At 41.7% G+C, this 20,854-nt stretch overlaps 1 protein-coding gene across 10 annotated transcripts in view; it reads right to left on the bottom strand.

Annotated features, from left to right (window-relative positions):
- The window catches only part of KYNU (kynureninase), a 290,523-nt gene that overhangs the window by 87,062 nt on the left and 182,607 nt on the right, over positions 1-20,854 (bottom strand). The window lies entirely within an intron of this gene.

Consider the following 20,854-nt stretch of genomic DNA (forward strand, 5'->3'; position numbering starts at 1 on the left):
CACCTAGTGGAGCTGTGAGAAGAGGGCCACTGTCCTCCAGTCCCCAGAGTGGTAGATCCACTGACAGCTTGCACCATGCGCCCAGAAAAGCCACAGATACTCAACACCAGCCCATGAAGGCAGCTGGGAGTGAGGCTGTACCCTGCAAAGCCACAGGGGTGGAGCTGCCCAAGACCACATGGAAACCCACCTCTTGCATAGCATGACCCAGATGCGAGACATAGAATCAAAGATCATTTCAGAGCTTTAAGATTTGACTGCCCCACTGGATTTTGGACTTGCATGGGGCCTGTAGCCCCTTTGTTTTGGCCAATTTCTCCCATTTTGAACAGTTGTATTTACCCAGTGCCTGTACCTCCATTGTATTTAAGAAATAATTAACTTGCCATTTATCTTACAGGATCATAGGCAGAAGGGACCTTCCTTGTCTCAGATGAGACTTTGGACTGTGGACTTTTGAGTTAATGCTGAAATGAGTTAAGACTTTGGGGGACTGTTGGAAAGGCATGACTGGTTTTGAAATGTGAGGACATGAGATTTGGGAGGGGCCAAAGGTGGAATGATATGGTTCGGTTGTGTCCCCACCCGAATCTCATCTTGAATTCCCACATGTTGTGGGAGGGACCTGGTGGGAAGTAATTGAATCAAGAGGGAAGGTCTTTCCTGTGCTGTCCTCCTGATAGTAAATAAGTCTCATGAGATCTGATGGTTTAGAAAAGGGGAGTTTCCCTACACAAGCTATCTCTTTGCCTGTCGCCATCCACATAAGATGTGACTCTCTCCTCCTTACCTTCTGCCACTGTCATGAGGCTTCCCCAGCTATGTGCAACTATGAGTTCTCCATTAAACTTCTTTCCTTTGTAAATTGCCCAGTCTTGGGTATGTCTTCATCAGCGGCTAAAAACAGACTAATACAAGCCTTATTGCTGATATGGAGAAAGTTTGAGTGATCAGGTCAGATGATCAAACCAGCCCCAACATTCCATTAAGCCAAAGCCTAAACCAGAGCAAGGCCTCAATTCTCTTCAATTCTTTGAAGCTTGACAGAGGTGAGGAAGATGTGAAAGAAAAGTGTGAAACTAGCACAGGTTGGCTCATAAGGTTTAAGGAAAGAAACTTAGAAGTTCAAGGTGGACATAGGTCCCAAGAAGAGGAGTACATAGCATAGGAGCCAGGCAGTGACCAGGGTGCAGCAGTGCCACTCCCTGCATAGGGTCCAGGTGCACTTGTGTATCATGAAATGCAGATCCTTTTATTGATGATTTCTTCAGTGGACACAATTATTAGATCTTAAAAATCTGGTCATTTCAATTGAGAAAATAGAGGCAACTACTCTTTGTAAATAAAGAGGCATCCAGGCCTGACTTGGAGGACCCAATGATACAAGAAACTTTGAAGAGCAGTCTCTCAACAGGGCATCATGACAGAAGCAAACTGAACCCTGCCTTTTTCAGCCTATAGCTATATTGCCTTTCATGATGCCCATGGTATTTCTGTAGATGATGCCAGCAAAAGGGAGAAAGTCCATGGTTTTACCCCAGGTTTCTTATAAACTTACATATAATTATAGCACACAGCATTATCAGCAGAAATGCAAACTGTAATCATTGCCAAAGAGTATATTACTAGGGGAAGGAGTAATTGCTTCTTCAATCTTCTTTGGAATAATCCCTCATTTGGGCCCAAATGAAGTATGCCCAGGATAATCTTTAGATGAAAAAAACCTGACCTATCATCTTTCTCAACCAAGTCAATGGAATGAATGTTTTTGCATTCCAAAGTTTTGGGCCCATTCAAGGGATCAAGGTAATGGGCAAGGAAGGCAATGTCATGGACCATCTCAGAAGAGCTGGGAAAAAGGCTGTTAAAGAAACAGCAATATCCAGGGAAGCGCTGTTTGGGACATTAGCTTTTATTCCGATGTCTTCAACTATTTTTTAAAAAGACACAGTACAGTAAGCTTGAAGAGGAAATCCCATCTGCAATAGAAAAAATGGAATGCTTCTATAACACAGGTGTGTAGTGGTGAGTTTTAAGTGAATTTGTCTGGTTCCTACTTGAAAATCTTCCTCTCTCAAGGTTTCAGTTTAGAGAACTCCACTGAAGTTTTCTTGGGAACCTCAGAGGTGTCTGCGTTAGCAAGATGACTTAAGATTATGCATACTGAGGTCATTTCCAGGTTGATTGTGTTGGGGGTCTGTAAGGGTGGCTGAAAAAAGCAACAAAAGGATATACTGTTTGACATTACTCACAGGAGTTGCTTGGGGAAGGGTGAGGTGAGAATCAGCCCACAAAAGGGTACCATGAAATTACTAATAAACTTGTCTCAAGTTGGCTATTTGAAATACAAAAAGTGCAAGGTGAAACAGTTAAGTGCTGATGGAGAATTTGCAGCAAGTTACCCAGAAAATCAAGCTAAGATCATTGATGCAGGCTTCACTAAACAACGGATTTTCAGTGTAGATGAATGAGTCCTCTCTTGGAAGAAGACGCTATCTAGGACTTTATGGCTAGAAAGGAGGACTCAGCTACAAACCTTTAAGGGACAGGCAGAATCTTATTCGGGATTAACGTAGCTAATGACTTTAAGTTTAGGCCAATATTTATTTACCATTCAAAAAATCCTAGGGCTCTTAAGAATTATGCTAAATCTACTCTTCCTGTGCTTTATAAGTGAAACGACAAAGCCTGGACGACAGCCCACCTATTTATAGCATGGTTTGCTGACTATGTTAAGCTCACTGTTGAGACCTAATGCTCAGAAAAAAAAATATTTTCAAAACATTTAGTGCTTATTGACAATGCACATAGTCGCCCAAGAGCTCTGATAGAGATGTACAAGGATATTAAACTTTTCAAGTTTGCTAACACAATATCCATTCTGCAGTCCATGGATCATGGAGTAATTTTGACTTTCAAGTAGTATTCTTTAAGAATAAAATTTGGCAGCTGGGCAGGGTAATCCCAGCACTTTGGGAGGCCTAGGCAGGTGGATTGGTTGAGCTCAGGAGTTTGAGACCAGCCTGAGCAAAATGGTGAAACCCCATTTTTACCAATGATACAAAAATTAGCCAGGCATGGTCGCTTGTACTTGTGGTCCCAGGTACTCGGGGGAAGCTGAGGCCAGAGAATTGCCGGAGCCCAGGAAATCAAGGCTGCAGTGAGCTGATTGCACCACTGTATTCCAGCCTGTGTGACAGAGCAAGACTCTGTCTCAAAAATAAAAAATAAAATAAAAAACAAAATACAAAAATTAAAATTAAAAATTTGGAAAAAAGGCCAGGTGTGGGGTGGCTTATGCCTGTAATCCTAGCACTTTGGGAGGCCAAAGTGGGTGGATCACCCAAGGTCAGGAGTTCGGGACCAGCCTGGTCAACATGGTGAAACCCCACCTCTACTAAAATTATAAAAATTAGCCAGGGATGGTGGTGCATGCCTGTAATTCCAGCTACTCGGGAGTTTGAGACAGGAGAATCACTTGAACCTGGGAGGCAGAGGTTGCAGTGAGCCGAGATTGTGCCACGGCACTCCAGCCTGAGTGATAGAGACTGCTTTTCCAAAAAAAAAAAAATTAAATAGAATTAAAAAAAGCATTTTGTGAGGATATTGTTGCCACAGATAGTGATCCCTCTGATGGATCTGAGCAAAGTCAGTTGAAAACCTTCTGGAAAGGATCCACCATTCTAGATGCCACTAAGAACATTCATGATTATTGGGAGGAGGTCAAAATATCAACATGAACAGGAACTGGGGAGAAGTTTATTCCAACCCTCATGGATGACTGATAGGCTCAAGGCTTCAGGTGGAGGAAATAATTGCAGATGTAGTGGAATAGCAAGAGAACTAGAATTAGAAGTGGAGCCTGAAGATGTGACTGAATTGTTGCAATCTCATAATAAAACTTCAACAGATGAGGGGTTGCCGCTTACGAAAGTGCAAAGAAAAATGGTTAAGATTTTGAAGATGGTGAAGATGCTGTGAACATTGTTGAAATGACAACAAAGGATTAAAATGTTTCATTAACTTAATTGATAAAGCAGTGGCAGGATTTCAGAGGATTGCTTCAAATTTTGAAAGTTCTACTGTGAGTAAAATACTATCAAATAGCATCACAAGCTACAGAGATTTCTTCCATGAAAGGAAGACTCAGTTAACATGGCAAACGTGATTGCTATCTTATTTTAAGAAATTGCCACAGCCACTCCAGCATTCAGGTAACACCATCCCAATTGGTCAGCAGCCATTAATATAGAGGCAAGACACCCCATATCAGCAAAAAGATTACAGCTCACTGAAGGTTCAGATGATTGTTAGCATTTTTTAGCAATAAAGTATTTTTTAAATTAAGGTATCCACATTGCTTTTTAGATGCAATGCTATTGCATACTTAATAGACTACAGTATAGCGTAAACATAACTTTTATATGTACTGTTTAACCAAAAATTTGTGTGATTCACTTGATTACAATATTTGCGTTACTGCAGCAACCTGGAACCAAGCCACAATACCTTTGAGGTATGTCTGTATTTTCAAAAGATTATTTACCTAATTGGCCTATCTTTTTTGGTTCAAATTAGATTTCTGAAACCAATATTGTCCTAAGATGTTTCAATATCATCATTTCACTAACAATCTTTTTTTAAAAAAGTTAACCAAAGTTTATTCAAGTTGTTTTTCTTCATTCATTTACTTTTTCCTAATTATTTTGAATTAATGTGGAAACATCAAGAGCTCCAGTTATGTTGGGGCAAAATTTTTTAAATGCTTCTGGAGCGCTTAGCAGGTTTTGAAAGGATCTTTACTTTATCAGATCATCTATGACTCACTGCAATAAATGTCAAGATTTAAATCGCTTCTGAGATGAGTGTGAGCCAGTGCTCTAATCCAAAGAGTGCTTCTCTGCTTATTTATTCCTTGTTTATTTATTTATTGAACATCATATTTTTGCTTTACCAGAAGATAAAACTTCTGGTCTCAAAGACTGGCAAGCTAATGTTTATGGATCCCTTAAGTATTTCAGCACTTCTAATTATGTGACTTGTATTATTTCAGCATGCATAGCAACTCAATAAGGTACCTACTCTAATTCTCTTCATTTCATAAAGAGGAAACTGATGTGCAAAGAGATGAACTAACTGACCAAAAGTCTCGTAGAAGAAAAATAAAATAAGAATGTTCTTTCAGGGTTAAAGCATTGTTTACAGAAAATACTCTGTGTATTTGACTTGAGACTGAGGATCTTAACCAACTTCCCTCTGTGTCTTTTTAATCCTAACATAATTTCAAATCTCTTGCAAAGTGGGGATGACAAGGCCCCAAGCTGTTTACCATCGGATAAGAGGGTTCATTACAAGTCTCATAACTGCCATACCATGTTCTGTATATTTTATTTAGCAGATGCAAATGTTATTGTGGATTTGGCTGTAAGGTTTGTAATTAGGCTAAGTCCAAGAACTTTACATTCCATTTTTCAAGTAACGAATTTCAGCGGCCTCTAGAGGTGGCTGGTACATGACTGAGGGTCTGCAGCTGTGGGGGGATAGCTTCCAGGGATTATTGCTTCTCTGAGGGTCAGCCACAGATTTCATAAAGCAAATTTATGTTCACATTACACCATTTTTATAACCTTGAATGCATGTAGCTAACCCTGTGTGATTTTTATCTATCCAGGGAGAAGTAAGCTTAATAATAATATTAATAATATTCTTCAGCAATTTTATTTCTACCATCTTGATAATATGACATTAATTATAAGGGAAAGTTATTCCATGTTTTGAAGAATTATTGGCTCTCTATAAAATGTTTCATTAATAGTTTTTCTTCTCATCTGAAATTGAATTTTTTCTACTTCTATGAATAAATATGGTTGGTTATTATTTCTTTCTCTTCTCTATCCACACTATCAATTTGTACACATAATAATTTTTATTATCCTCCTGGTAACTTCTTTTTAAAATTTTTTATGGTAAACTAAAGGCTGTGGTTTTGAGTACCTGGAAGACTCAATCACGACCCAAAATATACAACTTGTCTGTTTGCTCATGACACATTTAGACAACCTGGTGTTACAGTAGGTAGTCAGGCAGACATGAGCAGGGCAGGCATCTCCCTCCCATCACCAGGAATGTCAGGTGATGGTCAGGCAGTTGTTAACTGTCTCTCTAAAATAATAATTGGTTGCAGCCAGTGCCAGGGAAAGACAGTCTCCCAAAAGATAGAAAAAAACCTGAAACTGGTGATCAGCAGTTTCCCAATATCTCAGGATTTGGGTGAGTGGGCTCAAGCATGTACATTAAGAGGCAAAATGGCCAAGCTTTAATGTCTCTTATGTGACCTTCTAGGGACATTCAGCTGGTAAGGGAAGAATGCCTCAAGTGAGCATGCACATATCTCCAGTAAACACACTGTGCATGCAGCCCCTCCCAAGTGCTACCAGGCCAATGTGCATGAGGACAGCCCATCCCAAGAGAAGAATCAGGGGAGAAGGGACACAAGCCTCCAGAAGCATGCCAAAATACAAAACCCAAAGTCAAAGGTCAAACCATGCACTTGATCTCTCAAGTTGCCCACTTGGCCCTTTCAAGTGTACTTTACTTCTTTTCATTCCTGCTCTAAAACTTTTTAATAAACTTTCACTCCTGCTCTAAAATTTGCCTTGATCTCTCCTGCCTTACGCCCCTCAGTTGAATTATTTCTTCTAAAGAGGCAAAAACCGAGGTTGCTGCAGACCCATATGGATTTGCTGCTAGTAACCCTAGCAAGTAGAAAAAATAAATTTGGCCTTTGCTACTCTTTACTGCAGTTACTACACAATTATTTTAATTATTTCATCATTTAAACTGCACTTACTTCCAAAGAGGGTTTCAGATAATTCGTAATACAAAACTACTTGAGGAAGAATGATAGAAAGTAGCAACACAATAAATGCAGATGAGAAACAAATTAGAATTTATTAAATATTTTTGTTACTTCAAACTTGATCAAATTTTTCTCAGAACTTCTTAGTAACCAAGGCAAAACGAGAAGCTGCATGGAGTTTGCAAACAAAATGAACACACACACAAAAACGCATTCGAAAAGAGTCTATTTGAGTGAAGTTACACATTTTTCTTTTTTTTTTTTCTGTCACCCAGGATGTAGTGCAGCAGCATGATCATGGCTCACTGTAGCCTCAAACTCCCAGGTTCCAGCAACTCTCTCACCTCAGCCTTTCGAATAGCTGGGTCTACAGGCATGTACCACCATGCCTGGGTAATTTTTGTATATCTGTATTTCTTGCAGAGATGGAGTTTCACCATGTTGCCCAGACTGGTCTTGAACTCCTGGGCTCAAGCAATTCTCCTTCCTTACCTTCCCAAAGTGTTGGGATTACAGGTGTGAGCCACTGTGCCTCATTTATTCATTTTTTCAATTTGACTTAAGTGAGGACCGTTTCTCTGACTAATATGTATTTAATTTTGGAAGTTAAAAAATTTTGGAGCTAATAGTATGATCTGAAAGACCAAAACAGATGCTCCTTTATCGATAAAGATGGATCCAATGGTTTAGGAAACTAAATTACCTACGGGTCAGGTCATGGGTTCAGGGCCCATCCAGCATGGCAAATCTCTTAAATTCCTGTGGCTCTAAACTCCCTAACCATAGGAGCTATCACACCCTTCCTAACTCTGATTTACAACCCAGACCACTGAAGAGACTTCAAATAAAATGTGACAATGCATTTGTCATATAAGGTTTGAGGCTTTGGGAAAGTTATAAATATTTTCTTTATGAAGTTTCAGGTCTACAAAACTCACTTTGCCCATTTTAAGAAATAATTGTTATCTTCTATATCCCACATTATATTTTGGGACCAAACACATCTAATTTAACTAATGCAGCATTCAAAGACAAAAATGTAGAAAACTAAATGAATTTTGTCCCATAGGTGTGTCATAACAAGAAATGTTTGGTTTTTCTTCTCAGTTCAGGGTACAGGACTCCTAAAACCCTTGGATATTCCAAGTGGTAAAAGTATTTTTTGTTATTCATAACAAGCTCCCTTAGATCACAGGAGAGTTGATGCTAATGAAGTGACTTAAGTTGGGGCCCTGAGAGACGTCTCACAATGGGGGGCTGCCCATCAAAAAGACCAAGTGATCAGAGGGAGTAGAGGTGAAACTTTTAGCTCTACCCACTGACCTCCCAGAGGGAGAGGAGGGCTGGGATTGAGCTTTATAAAAACAGTAAGACTCAGAGAGGTTCTGGGCTGATGAACACATTTAAGTACCAAGAGAGTGGCAGGCTCAGAGAAGCCATGGAAGCTCCCTCATTTCCATGCCCTATGCATCTCTTTCATTGGCTGTTTCTGAGTTGTATCTTTATAGTAAACTGGCAAACATAAAGTAAAGTGAAAGTAAAGTTCTGAAATTGCTCTAGCAAATTATAGAGCCTGCAAAGGGCACCGTGGAAATCCCTGAATTTACAGCTGGTGCGTCTAAAGTAAGGGTGGTTTCTAGGATTTTTGACTGGCATCTGAAGTGGCGGCAGTCTTGTGGGCCAGAATATAAATTATATTACTGTGTGGTTTTTCAAAGACAGGCAGAAAACCCCTACAGCTATGGTTGACAAATTTGCTTTTAAAAATTTAAAATAAGCTTAATCCCTTTAGTTTTCTAAACAAGACTGAATATGTATAGTCTTTCTCTTATTTTTTGTTTTTCCTTAGTAACAATAACGAAAGGTGACAGGTTTGAAATTTCAGTGATCTTTATGTGTCATACATGTATTTATGTGTCAACAAGGCTCTTGGACATTTAATAAGTTGCAATAGAGCTGTAAACTTTCAAATGGTCAAAGGACATCTTTTTGCAGGATTTATTGGCTTCATAAATAAATCTCATTGAATAATATCACTTTACCACTTCCCTGGCTTGTATATAAACATTGTAACTTCTCTTCAGAGGATGATAAATATTAAGAACAAAATAACAGGATTAGAATGCAGTTTATGTTCTGAAAGCAAACTGAATAAAGTGAAAAAAAATTCACAGCTAAGAGAAGCACATATTCTCTGGTCAAATTAAATGCAAATTCTTTTTCCAGTTTTTTTGTTTACATATTAGAATATTTGAATGTCTAGAATTGGCTTCTAACAAATGAACAAAAATGAAGGATTTATTACACAAATATTTCGCACACTTTTAAATGCAATTCAGGATTGTTCAGAGAATTCTCTCCATCAGAATATGTACTGCTCTAGGTAATTCTGACAGCCTGATCAAGTGCACTGTGTTTTGAGAATCTACTGGTGTGGGAGGAGATTCTTGGTTTTGGCCTTTACTGGATCTGGCTGTCAAAGATTCTGGCCCTGGGTTCCAGACTTAAGCATCCAGGGCTGCCCAGATTAGCCCTGGGACTTCTTGGTAAAGTCTTTGACTCAAGTCCTACACTGAGCCTGACTCCACGTGAGCTGCCCCCAAAATACTGCTTTCTGATTTCTGACTGTTCCTTTCTTCAATAATGGTTGTAAATTTCTGGTCTATGCAGATTTCTATTTACTTATTTTTAACTGCTGCTATATGTTTGTTAATTTTTTTTTCAATCACTTCTCGGTATTTGTCATAGAATGGAGAATTTTCGGTTTGTACTCAATCTGTTATCTTTTCTTTTTCTTTTTTCTTTTTTTTTTTTTGTGAGATGGAGTCTCGCTCTGTCACCAGGCTGGAGTGCAGTGGCACAATCTCAGCTCACTGCAACCTCTACCTCCCAGGTTCAAGCGATTCTGCCTCAGCCTCCTGAGTAGCTGGGATTTCAGACACGTGCCACAATGCCCGGCTAATTTTTGTATTTTTAGTAGAGACAGCATTTCACCATGTTGGTGAGGCTGGTCTCAAACTCCTGACCTTGTGATCTGCCCGCTTCAGCCTCCCAAAGTGCTGGGATTACAGGCATGAGCCACCACTCCCAGCCTCAATCTATTATCTTAAACTAGAAGTTGATATTCTGATCTACAATATAGTCACACAAAACCAATAGAAATTTGTATAATGTAATGATTAATAATAATTGGTAGGAACTTGAGTTTGCTTTTGTTTACAACTCTTCTACTGAGGTTTGAGGGGTTTGTTTTGTTTTATTTTGTTTGAGACAGGGTCTTACTCTGTCACCCAGGCTGGAGTACAATGGTACAATCATGGCTCATTGCAGCCTCCACCTCCTGAGCTCCTGCCTCAGCCTAAAAAGTAGCTCAAACTACAGGTATGAGCCACCCACACCCCACTAATTTTTCTTTCTTCTCTTATTTATTTTATTTATTTATTTATTTATTTATTTTGTAGAGACAGGGTCTCACTATTTTGCCTCAACTGGTCTTGAACTCCTGGGCTTAAGTGATCCTCTCGCTTTGGCCTCTCAGTGTTGGAACTACAGGTGTGAGCCACTATGCCTGGCCCCCTATAAAGTTATTAAAAAAAATTTAATAGGTTAACATATTCATATGGTCATAAACTAAAAACGGATTTCTTTTTTCTTTTTTTAAAAAATTTTCCACACAACATGGATGTATAAAAATAGATTTTCATGAAAAGTTTTGTAATTTGGGCATAATAAACATGAGGGTTGTTGAATCAAGTTTAGCCTAAAGCTATCTACTTACATATTTCAAGTTTGGCTTAAAGGTTTCTCTGTGCATAGTGAACTATAACCTAAATGGAGATGTAAACAAACTGTAACCCGCTCCAGTGCTAATCACCGCATTTTGGCAAAGAAGAGAAACTGTTCAAACCCTGCTCAAATAAGGCAAATGCTGAGCTGTAAACAACCTGGCTGTTTCTGTACCTCACTTCCCTTCTCTGTATGTCACTTTCCTTTTTCTATCCATAAATCTTCTTCCACCACGTGGCTGCGGTGGAGTATCTCTGAGTCTATTATGGCTTGGGAGGCAGCCCAATTTGTGAATCGTTCTTTGCTCAATTATACTCTGATAAATTTAATTTGGTTAAGGATTTTCTTTTAACAGATTTAAACAAAATTATGGGAGGATACTGTTTTGGAGTGAGCTCATGCACTAGGACCCCACAGACCAGACCAAACCAAAAAGCAGTCACTTATGATAAACGTGACATAATAAAAAATAAGACTTCAAGGAAACAGATATATCCTAGAACAGACTAGGTTTTGTTTTTCTCCTGTAAACAGGATATTCCAGCATGAGGAGGTACCCTCTACTCTAACCCGTAAAAAAAAAATTACCGAAGTCCTTGTTCCTATCTTACAAAATCCACTATTATGCTATTTTCCGGTGGGTTTTGAAACCAAATAAGGACATTTATGATGGTGATAGTTACATCAATGACTAAAGTTTTGGTCAATCTCTCAAAATTGAGAAGATAACCAAAAAGGGAGATTGTTAAATTAACTTTAGCCTAAACTTGCCTCCTTACACATTTTAAGTCCAGCCTAAAGCTTTCTCTGAAAATCATGAACTGTTACCTAAATGGAGTCATAAGCAGACTGTAACCTACTCTTGTGCTAATCACCACATTTTGGCCAATCAAAGGAGACCAACTGTTCAAACCATGTTAAATTAAGGTAAATGCTGGGCTGTACCCAATCAGGCTGTTTCTGTACCTCACTTCCATTTTCTGTACATCACTTTACTTTCTCTGTCCACAAATCTTCCAACCACATGCCTATGCTGGAGTCTCTGTGAACCTACTCTGGCTTGAGAGGCTTCCTGACTCATGATTTGTTCTTTGCTCAATTAAACTCCGTTAAATTTAGTTTGGCTCATGAATTTTTAACAGTGTGTTCTGCACGTGATGGGGTTTGTTGTAAGGTGATCCCATTTGCCCATCGTGCTGGGAAACGCCCTCATGTCAGACTCTTTAGGTTGTGCAGATAACAGAGTAGACTTGTCCAGCCTCCTGTGTGGGGACTGGTAGCTAAATAAGAGTGCAAGTGGATAAACATTTATTTAATGCTTTTTTTTCACTATTGTAAGATTCTTCCTGGGGCCTGAAAGTTTAAGATGAGTAACTCCTCCCTTCTCAGGCCCAGTACCAAGGTGCAAGGCCACTTACATTAGCAGGGTGCACCAGCAAAATAGCAGAAGCAGGAAGAGAGTTGGCCAGAAGATAGCTACCCTGGTTGAAAGACACAAACTCCTGAAGATCGAGAAAGAGGCCATCCAGGTACAACATAGCAGTTACGACAGACTAGGACACTTCCTGTTTACAGGAGACTATAAAACCTTTATCCCGTCCTCACTTGGTGCTGATGCCATTTTAGGCCTCAGCCCACCTGCACCCAGGCGCTCATTAAAACAGCACGTTGCTCCACACCACCTCATCTTGTCTGTTGCACTCTTGGGTTTCAAATCAATACAAAAATTTTACGTTCTGGTGCCAAAACCTGGGAGGGGCTCAAGTCTGCATCCTCCTTGGGCCTACCCCTCCACCCCAGAGAGTAGGCCACAGCAGCCAGACAAAGGAAACTCCTTAGCCTCCAGTCACCCCTCTGCATGCACATCAGTCACTGATCTCACCTACCAGTAAGTTTCCTGGGAGCTCTGTCAACAGGGAAAAATCTACATGGCCTCTCTTGGTTTCTCCGGTCCGAAAATCCAGCGTTGGTCCAAGAAGGCTCTGGTGTGTGCCAGGCAGTTGCTGATCATCTGTTCTTAGGGGACACCTCTAAGCCAACTGATCCCATTCCGGGAACGAAAAAGGCAGCAGTGACTATCACTCCTTTTATCGTCTCCCTCCAGCTGTCCAGGACGGTCTCCTTTTTCTCTGTTCTCCCATGCCTACCCTCCGTTATGGGAAATTCCTGGTCCTCTATGCCAAAAAACAGCCCTCTAGGCTGCCTCATAAAAGAACCCTGCAAACCTTAGGCCTCAAACAAGATATCCACCCTAAGTGCCTCGTCTTTTTTTACAATATAGCCTGGATGCAGTACAAATTAAACAATGCATCTAAATGGCCCTCAAATAAAACATTTGACTTTATAATTTTAACGAACTTAAGCAATTATTGCCAATGACTGGAGAAATGGGGAGAAATTCTGTATGTCCAGGTGTTTTTTGCACTCAGATCACAGCCCGACCTCTACAATTCTTGCTTACCTGTTCAAATCCTTCTCTTCCATTCTTGCTATCCAGATCACCTTTCTCCTCCCAACCCTACCTCTTTTTCCTCATTCAATCCAGCAGACTGCTGTCCATGCCTCCCAGCCACTACCTCTTTCTCTCAACCGCCTTCTTTAACCCGTTCGTTGTCTTCTCAGTCATCATCTTCTCAGCCGCCACCTTCCCAGTCAGCTGTATCCACTTCTTTTCCTACACCATCCCATTAGGACAATTCTAGCATTGCCTGTACTCATTCTCCTTCCTCATCGCCCTCTCCTGAAGCCTATAAACCCATCCTGCCACCTTACGCCCGTATGTATCCTCCACTGCTTATCAACTCAACTCCCTTCCCCCTTCATAGCCTCAGTAGGAACCACTTCCGGCTTTTTCCTTCTCTCCGGCCCATACTCCTTCAGATGCCATCTTTAGCCTATGACCCAACCTTATTTCAGGAAGTAGCAGGAACTGAAGGTATTACTAGAGTTCATGTTCCCTTCTCCCTCACTGATCTGTCTCAAATTAACAAAAGACTCGGTTCATTTCCAGAAGACCCCACCTCTTATATTAGGGAGTTTCAGTACCTTACCCAGTCTTATAAACTAACCTGGCATGACCTCTACATTATCCTCTTCCACCCTCACCCCAAAAGACTAAGACCATATCTGGACCCTAGCTCAGGCGCAGGCTGATACAATTCATCACCAAACTCCTGCCCAGCCTACTGGCTCAGAGGCAGTTCCCAATCAGGACCCCCACTGGGATTATCAAGATGGGGCCTCTGGATGCCACCATCAAGACCACATGATTGTGTGTCTCCTTGCAGGACTCAAAAAGGGTGCCCATAGAGTAGTAAACTATGAAAAACTTTCAGAAATCACCCAGGGTCCTGACGAAAACCCAGCCCTTTTTCTCTCTTGTTTAACTGAAGTCATAAGAAAATACACCAACCTAAACCCAGCCAGCCGAAAAGGAACCACTATCTTAAACCTTTGGTTCACCTCCCAGTCCACCCCCAATATTCCACGCAAACTTCAGAAGCTTGATGACAGCCCTCAAACCCCACATGGAGACCTTCTTAATTTAGCCTTCAAAGTCTTTAACAATCATGATGAGGAAAATGAAAGGCAAAACACAGGTAGTTTCAAATGCTTACCTCCACCACGCCCGCAGGGCTGCAGCTCAAAAGGGAAGCCTCCTAGCAATCCACCTCCACCTGGTGCCTGTTTCAAGTGTGGCAATGAAGGCTACTGGTCCAGACAATGCCCAAACCCAGGTAAGCCCACCAGGCCATGCCCCCTTTGCAGAGGACCCCACGGGAGGTTGGACTGTGAGCGGACCCCACAAGGACCGCCCCCATCCCTTCCTAAGCTGGCCAAAACCTCCTATTAGGATCTCATCGGCCTTGCCACTGAAGACTGACGGTGCCCTGAAATGGACACCCTGGCAACTACCATCTCTTCATCCGAGCCAAGGGTACCCTGATGGTGGCAGGTAGGCCGGTATGTTTTTTAATTAATACCAGGGCAACCTACACTGCTTTACCTAATTTTTCAGGACCCACTGAGTTCTCCCAAGTCTCTATTGTAGAAATTAATAGACAAGTCTCCAAACCCCAAGCCACCCCTCCACTTTTCTGCTCCCTATACACCTTTTCCTTCACTCACTTTCTTAGTCCTACCCTCATGCCAAACTCCACTCCTTTCAAAGCTCCACACTACTCTTCACTTCCATGTTCCCCATAGTACCAAACGCATCAACCCAGACCCCTCTGGGGCTTCTAACTTTCTTCTACTCCTCCAACCTGCCACCTTAAAACATACAACTTTTCCTTACCCCCCATCCGTAGTTAACCCCTCTGTTTAGGACACTTCCACACCCTCAGTCACAAAACACCACACCCCCATCCACATTGCCCTTAAAAAGCCCACCCAGTTCCTATCACAGAAGCAGTATCCCATCTCCCAAGCAACTCGCATAGGCCTAAAGCCTATCATTTTCGCCTCCTCACCAGTCGCCTACTCCACCCAACAAACTCCCCTTTTAACAGTTCTACCTGTCAAAAAGCCAGATGAAATTTATCGCTTAATCCAGGACCTCAGGCTCATTAACCAAGCTGTACTCCCAGTACGTCTAGTAGTTCCTAATCCATATACTTTACTTTCCGTAATTCTGTCTAATACCACCCATTTTTCTGTTCTAAACCTAAAAGATGCTTTTTTTTCCCCACAATTCCTTTACACCTTGATTCCCAAAACCTCTTTGCCTTTACATGGGAAAACCCCAACTCCAAACTTTCACGTCAGCTCACCTGGTGCATACTACCTCAAGGTTTCAGAGACAGCCCCCATCTTTTTGGACAGGCCCTTGCTCTTGACCTCGGTACCCTATCCCTAAAACCATCCACTCTCCTTCAATGTGTTAATAATCTGCTCCTGTGTAGCCCCTCTCAAAGACACTGCAACACCCACACTATCTCTCTCTTTTAAACTTCTTGACAAAACGAGGGTATTAGGTCTCCTCTAAGAAAGCACAATTATGCACCCCCTTAGTCACCTATCTAGGGCTAGCTCTTACCCCGTGAACCCAAGGGCTCACAGCTGACTGCATATCTCTCCTCCAATCCCTCCTGCCTCCGCAAACTAAGCAAAAAATTCCCTCTCTTTTCTAGGATTAGTGGGATGTTTTAGGCTCTAGGTTCCCTCCTTCGCTCTACTTGCCAAACCATTATACCAAGCTGCTAAAGCCCCACTCCATGAGCCTTAAAAATCTGCACAGCCTATTACCCGACCTTTCCGTCTACTCTGGAAGGCTCTCACCTCAGCCCTGTCCTCACTCTCCCAGACCTCACCAAACCTTTCTCCCTCTATACTGACCAACAGCATAGAGTTACACTAGGTGTTCTAACCCAGTCTAAAGGACCCACCCTTCAGGTTATTGCCTACCTCTCTAAACAGCTTAAAGCCTCAGTTCTTGGATGGCCTGCCTGCCTCCGACCATTGGCGGCAGCTGCTGTCCTAACCCTTAAAAGCCTAAAACTATCTCTCCATGCCAACCTAACAGTTTATTCAACCCATAACATCAAAGACATGCCAACTCACTGCAGTGTACTAGTCTCATCTCTGCCCCATGACTCCTCCAACTGTATGCTCTATTCATAGAAACCCCCCAAATCACTATGCTAACCAGCTCCCATCTAAACCCAGCCATGCTCTTACCTGAAGCTACAACCGCCAAAGACCCTAAACACTTCTGTGTGAACACTGTTCAAACCTTTCTTATACCTTTTCCAAACCTAACAGATGAACCCCTTCTTTACTTGGTTTGTAGACGGCAGCTCCTTCTTACAGCAAGGATGCCGGCATGCTGGCTATGCTATAGTGTCCCCCGCCCCCCGCCCCCACATACTATTGAAGCCAATCCACTGCCCCCAGGCACTACCTCCCAAAAGCTGAACTCATTGCCCTCACTCAAGCTCTCACACTGACAGCCGGACAACAAATTAACATATATTCAAATTGTCATTATACGTTCCATATAGTACAGTCACACTCGTCTACCTGGAAAAAACGGGGTTTCCTAGCTGCAAAAAACACTCCTGTCATAAATGGCTCTCTCATCAACAAACTCCTTCAAGCTATCAGGCTCCTGCAGAAAGTTGCCATCATTCATTGCAGGGGCCACCAAACCCCAGACAATCACATATCGGCTGGAAATGCGCTAACAGATCAGGTAGTGAAACAAATAGCCCTATGATCCGTGCAAGGCCAGTTTCTCTCCCTGTCCTTGTTCTCTCCTCTTTACTCCTCAGAAGAAAAGCAGGACTTCTGAGCCCAAAACCTTCCAAAGCAAGGACCATGGTATGTCAAGGAAAGGTGCTTCGTTCTTCCTCACTCTCAAAATCTTCCTCACCTCCAAAGACTCCACAACTCTTTCCATGTCAGTTACAAACCTCTCTTGCAACTTTTCCACCCTATTCTCACTTGTCCTCACCTTTCCAGCCATGTCTGAGAAATTACCCAGTCTGGCTCTATCTGCCACTCAGTGTCACCCCAAGGCTCCCTCTGGCCGCTACCTTTTCCTACCGACCAAGCCTGGGGCCAGGTACCAAGGCAAGAATGGCAAGTAAACCTCACTCACATGCTGCTCTGCTATCTTCTAGTCTTTGTCTATACTTTCTCCAGGTAAGTAAAAATGTTCCCAACAACTTCAGAAGGTGCAAATGTCGTCACACAAACTCTCATCATGCATATAATTCCCCATTTCGTACTCCCAACATCCATCCAGCCCAATAACAGGCTGGCCTTCATCAGCCAAATTATTCAAGGTGTCTCTACATCTCTAAATATGAAGTAGGTTCCCCACACACCCTACAGGCCTCAATCTTCAGGCAAAGTTGAAAAAACTAAATCTGTCCTTAAAGCCCAACTCACGAAGCTGGCTCTAAAAACCCACCAGTCGTGGACAAAAAATCTCCCTTTTGCCCTCATGAGACTCCACACAACACCAAAAGCACCCTCTTTTTATAGTCCCTTTAAAATCATGTATGGCCGAACTTTTATCTTAGGGCCTCCACCCTTACCAAACTCTAACCCACTCAGAAATTACCTCCCCTCCTTAATCCAGACACAGTCTTTCATTCGTGAAGCAGCAAATGAGGCTATACCTCTCCCTGTTGACACCTCCTTGTCCTCTCAACATAACTGTCTTGCAGGCACAGACGCGTTTCCAGACAATACAGACGATGCTCCTACTACAAGGACAATGTGGATACCAACCCGTCTCTCAAGAATACCCAAAAAATTAAGGTTTTGTTTTTCCAAGGTGCCCACACCACCCCCTATATCACACGTGAAGTAGTTATTGAGAAAGAGGCCCCTTTTCCCTTTTATCTACAACCAAATAGACGGGAATGTAAGATTCTCCCTGAGGCCTGAAGCTTAAGGAGATGAATAACTCCTTCCTTCTCAGGCCCAGTACGAAGGCGCAAGGCTACTTATGTCAGCGGCGAGTGCCAGCAAGATATCAGAAGCAGGAAAAGAGCCGACCGAAAGACAGCTACCCTGGCCGGAAGACACGTACCCCTGAAGATCGAGAAAGAGGCCATCCAGGTACAACGCAGCAGTTATGTCAGACTAGAACACTTCCTGTTTACAGGAGACTATAAAACCTTTGTCTTGTCCTCAGTTGGTGCTGATGCCATTTTAGGCCTCAGCCCGCCTGCACCCAGGCGCTCATTAAAACAGCATGTTGCTCCACACCACCTCGTGTTGTCTATTGACGTGCTCTCAGGGTTCAAACCGATACAGAAACCTTACAACTATGGTATATATTATTAATTGAGTTGGTTGCCCCAAATTCATATGTTAAAGCCCTAATCTCCAATGTAAGTGTATTTGGGGATAGGCCTACAAATTAGTAATTAAGGTTAAGTGCAGTCATAAGGGTGAGGGCTTGATATGGTAGACCTGGTATCCTTAGGTGTCCTTATAAGACGTGTGAGAGACACCAGAGAACTGTTTCCTCCAGTACACAAAAGAAAGGCCATGTGAGGACATAGTGAAAAGGCAGCCAAGAGGAGAAGCCAGGAGGAGAACCCTTACTAGAAACCAACCCTGACAGCACTTTGCACCTTGATCATGAATTTCTAGCCTCCAGTACTGGGAAAAAATAAATTTATATTGTTTAAGCCACCCAGTCTGTGGTGTTTGTCATGGCAGTCTGGAGACCCTTTCTCCTCCCTTTTCTGGAAATTAATCCTCTAGTCATCTCCTGAAATGGGGTGTGGGAGTATTCACCTGCAGCATCAAGTTGGCAAGGGGATCTGATATTCTAATTATATTTTAAACAGAATTTCTACAAATCTTATTTTTTAAAAATTCGTATTTTCATCACTACCTTCTTGAGGTGTGAGGACTAAACTCTGACCTTTTTTCTGTCTTGCCCAAATTCCTAAGAGGCCTGGGGAGTAACATCCTACAAACCATAAAATCTCACCAGATGGGTTTTATTTTATCCTATATGACAAGCTTACTTTCCAACCTTACTCTGGCATAACATCAAATGACAGATAAAGAAGAAAATCAAAATATTTTACCCCAAAATATGTCTCTTTGACATACTTTGAGTGGCCCTACAAAGCCTTCTGTTGTGAGGGAAAATTTACTTCTGTCAAGAATATGAAGAATATAACCAAATCTTTTCCTTTTCAGTCCCTTCCAATCCTGAAGAGATGAACTGAGAGACTAGAACCCTTTACAGGTATGAATGGGAAACATTGCCATCTATTGTCTGTAAGGGCAGCCACCTATGAGACTTTATCTACATAATAAGAACCTTGGTTTTCATCACCCCTTATCTTCCTCCAGACACTCCTTTCTATTGATTCCAAGTTTTTAGATAATAACTTAACTCTTTCAACAAATTGCCAATCAGAAAATCTTTGACTCCATCTATAATCCTATGACCTATAAACTACTACACTTCCCACCTGTGCGCCTGTCCCCTCCTCTCCCCCAAACCTATGGATACTTCACATGTGTAGATTGATGTCTTTTGTCAACCCAACCACCTTGGGCACATGTTCTTAGGACCTCTTGAGACTGTGCCTTGGGTCATGACCACTCATATTTGGCTCAAAATATTTTACAGAATAATTTACTCTTCAAATATTTTACAGAATTTGGCTCTTTTCATGGTCAGGTGATTAGCAGGGTAAAGCAGCTGGCTTTTTATTTTTTTGCCATTGGGAGATTAGGATTTGGTTTACTTTTTTTTTTTTTTTTTTTGAGAAAGGCAATTACCGCTTGTCTATCAGCGAGCCAACTCCCCAGATATTATTATCATCTCCTTTGGCATTCTATTTTGTCCTCTGCAGTTTAGACTTTGTAATTTTTTTTCTATTCCATTCAGAATTCTTTGGTGAGGTTTTAGAAAAAAGAGTAGTTACATGCATGTGTTCAGTCCTAAATCAACTGGAAAATTATGCCTCTTTGGTAGTGTGATTAATTTTATATTTCTTTGTATTTTACTTATGTATGTACATTAATTTTGGATTTCTTTGCATCTTCCTTTACCGGCAGTCCATGAGGATAAGGAAGGTGAGTGTTTTTTGTTTTTGGTTTTTTTTTTTTTTTTTTTTTGAGACAGGGTGTCACCCTGTCGTCCAGGCTGAAGAACAGTGGCACGATTTGGGCTCACTGCAGCCTCAACCTCCCAGGCTCAAGCTAACCTCCCACCTCAGCCTCTCAAGTATCTGGGACTACGGGTGTGCCAGCATGCTTGGCTAATTTTTAAAATGTTTTTGTAGAGATGGGATCTCACCATGTTGGCCAGGCTGGTCTCGAACTCCTGAGCTCAAGCAATCCACCCACCTCAGACTGTCAAAGTGCTGGGATTATAGGTGTGTGTCACTATGCCCAGGCCTTATTCACTTTTATGTCCTCAGAGCTCCCACAAGTCATGACATATAGCAAAGAATCAATAATTACTTGTTAAATAAACAAGATAGTCTCCAGATTTTAATGATTTGCCAGTTGCCATAGTTTTTTCTATGCATAAGTCCAGCTTTCCCCACTCCATTTCCCTTCCAGCCACGTTGATTTTCTCTCTAATTACTGGTCAAGATTCAAATGGAATGAAGCAATAAAGATATTTTTATGTTTGCTTATAAGAGAATAAGCTTTCAAAAAGGATTTGAAAACTTGAGTTTTCCCTAAGTCCTTAAAATAGTTCCAAATAGCACCACT

This window comes from Pan paniscus, chromosome 13 (assembly GCF_029289425.2).
Source record: "Pan paniscus chromosome 13, NHGRI_mPanPan1-v2.0_pri, whole genome shotgun sequence".
Lineage (NCBI taxonomy): Eukaryota > Metazoa > Chordata > Mammalia > Primates > Hominidae > Pan > Pan paniscus.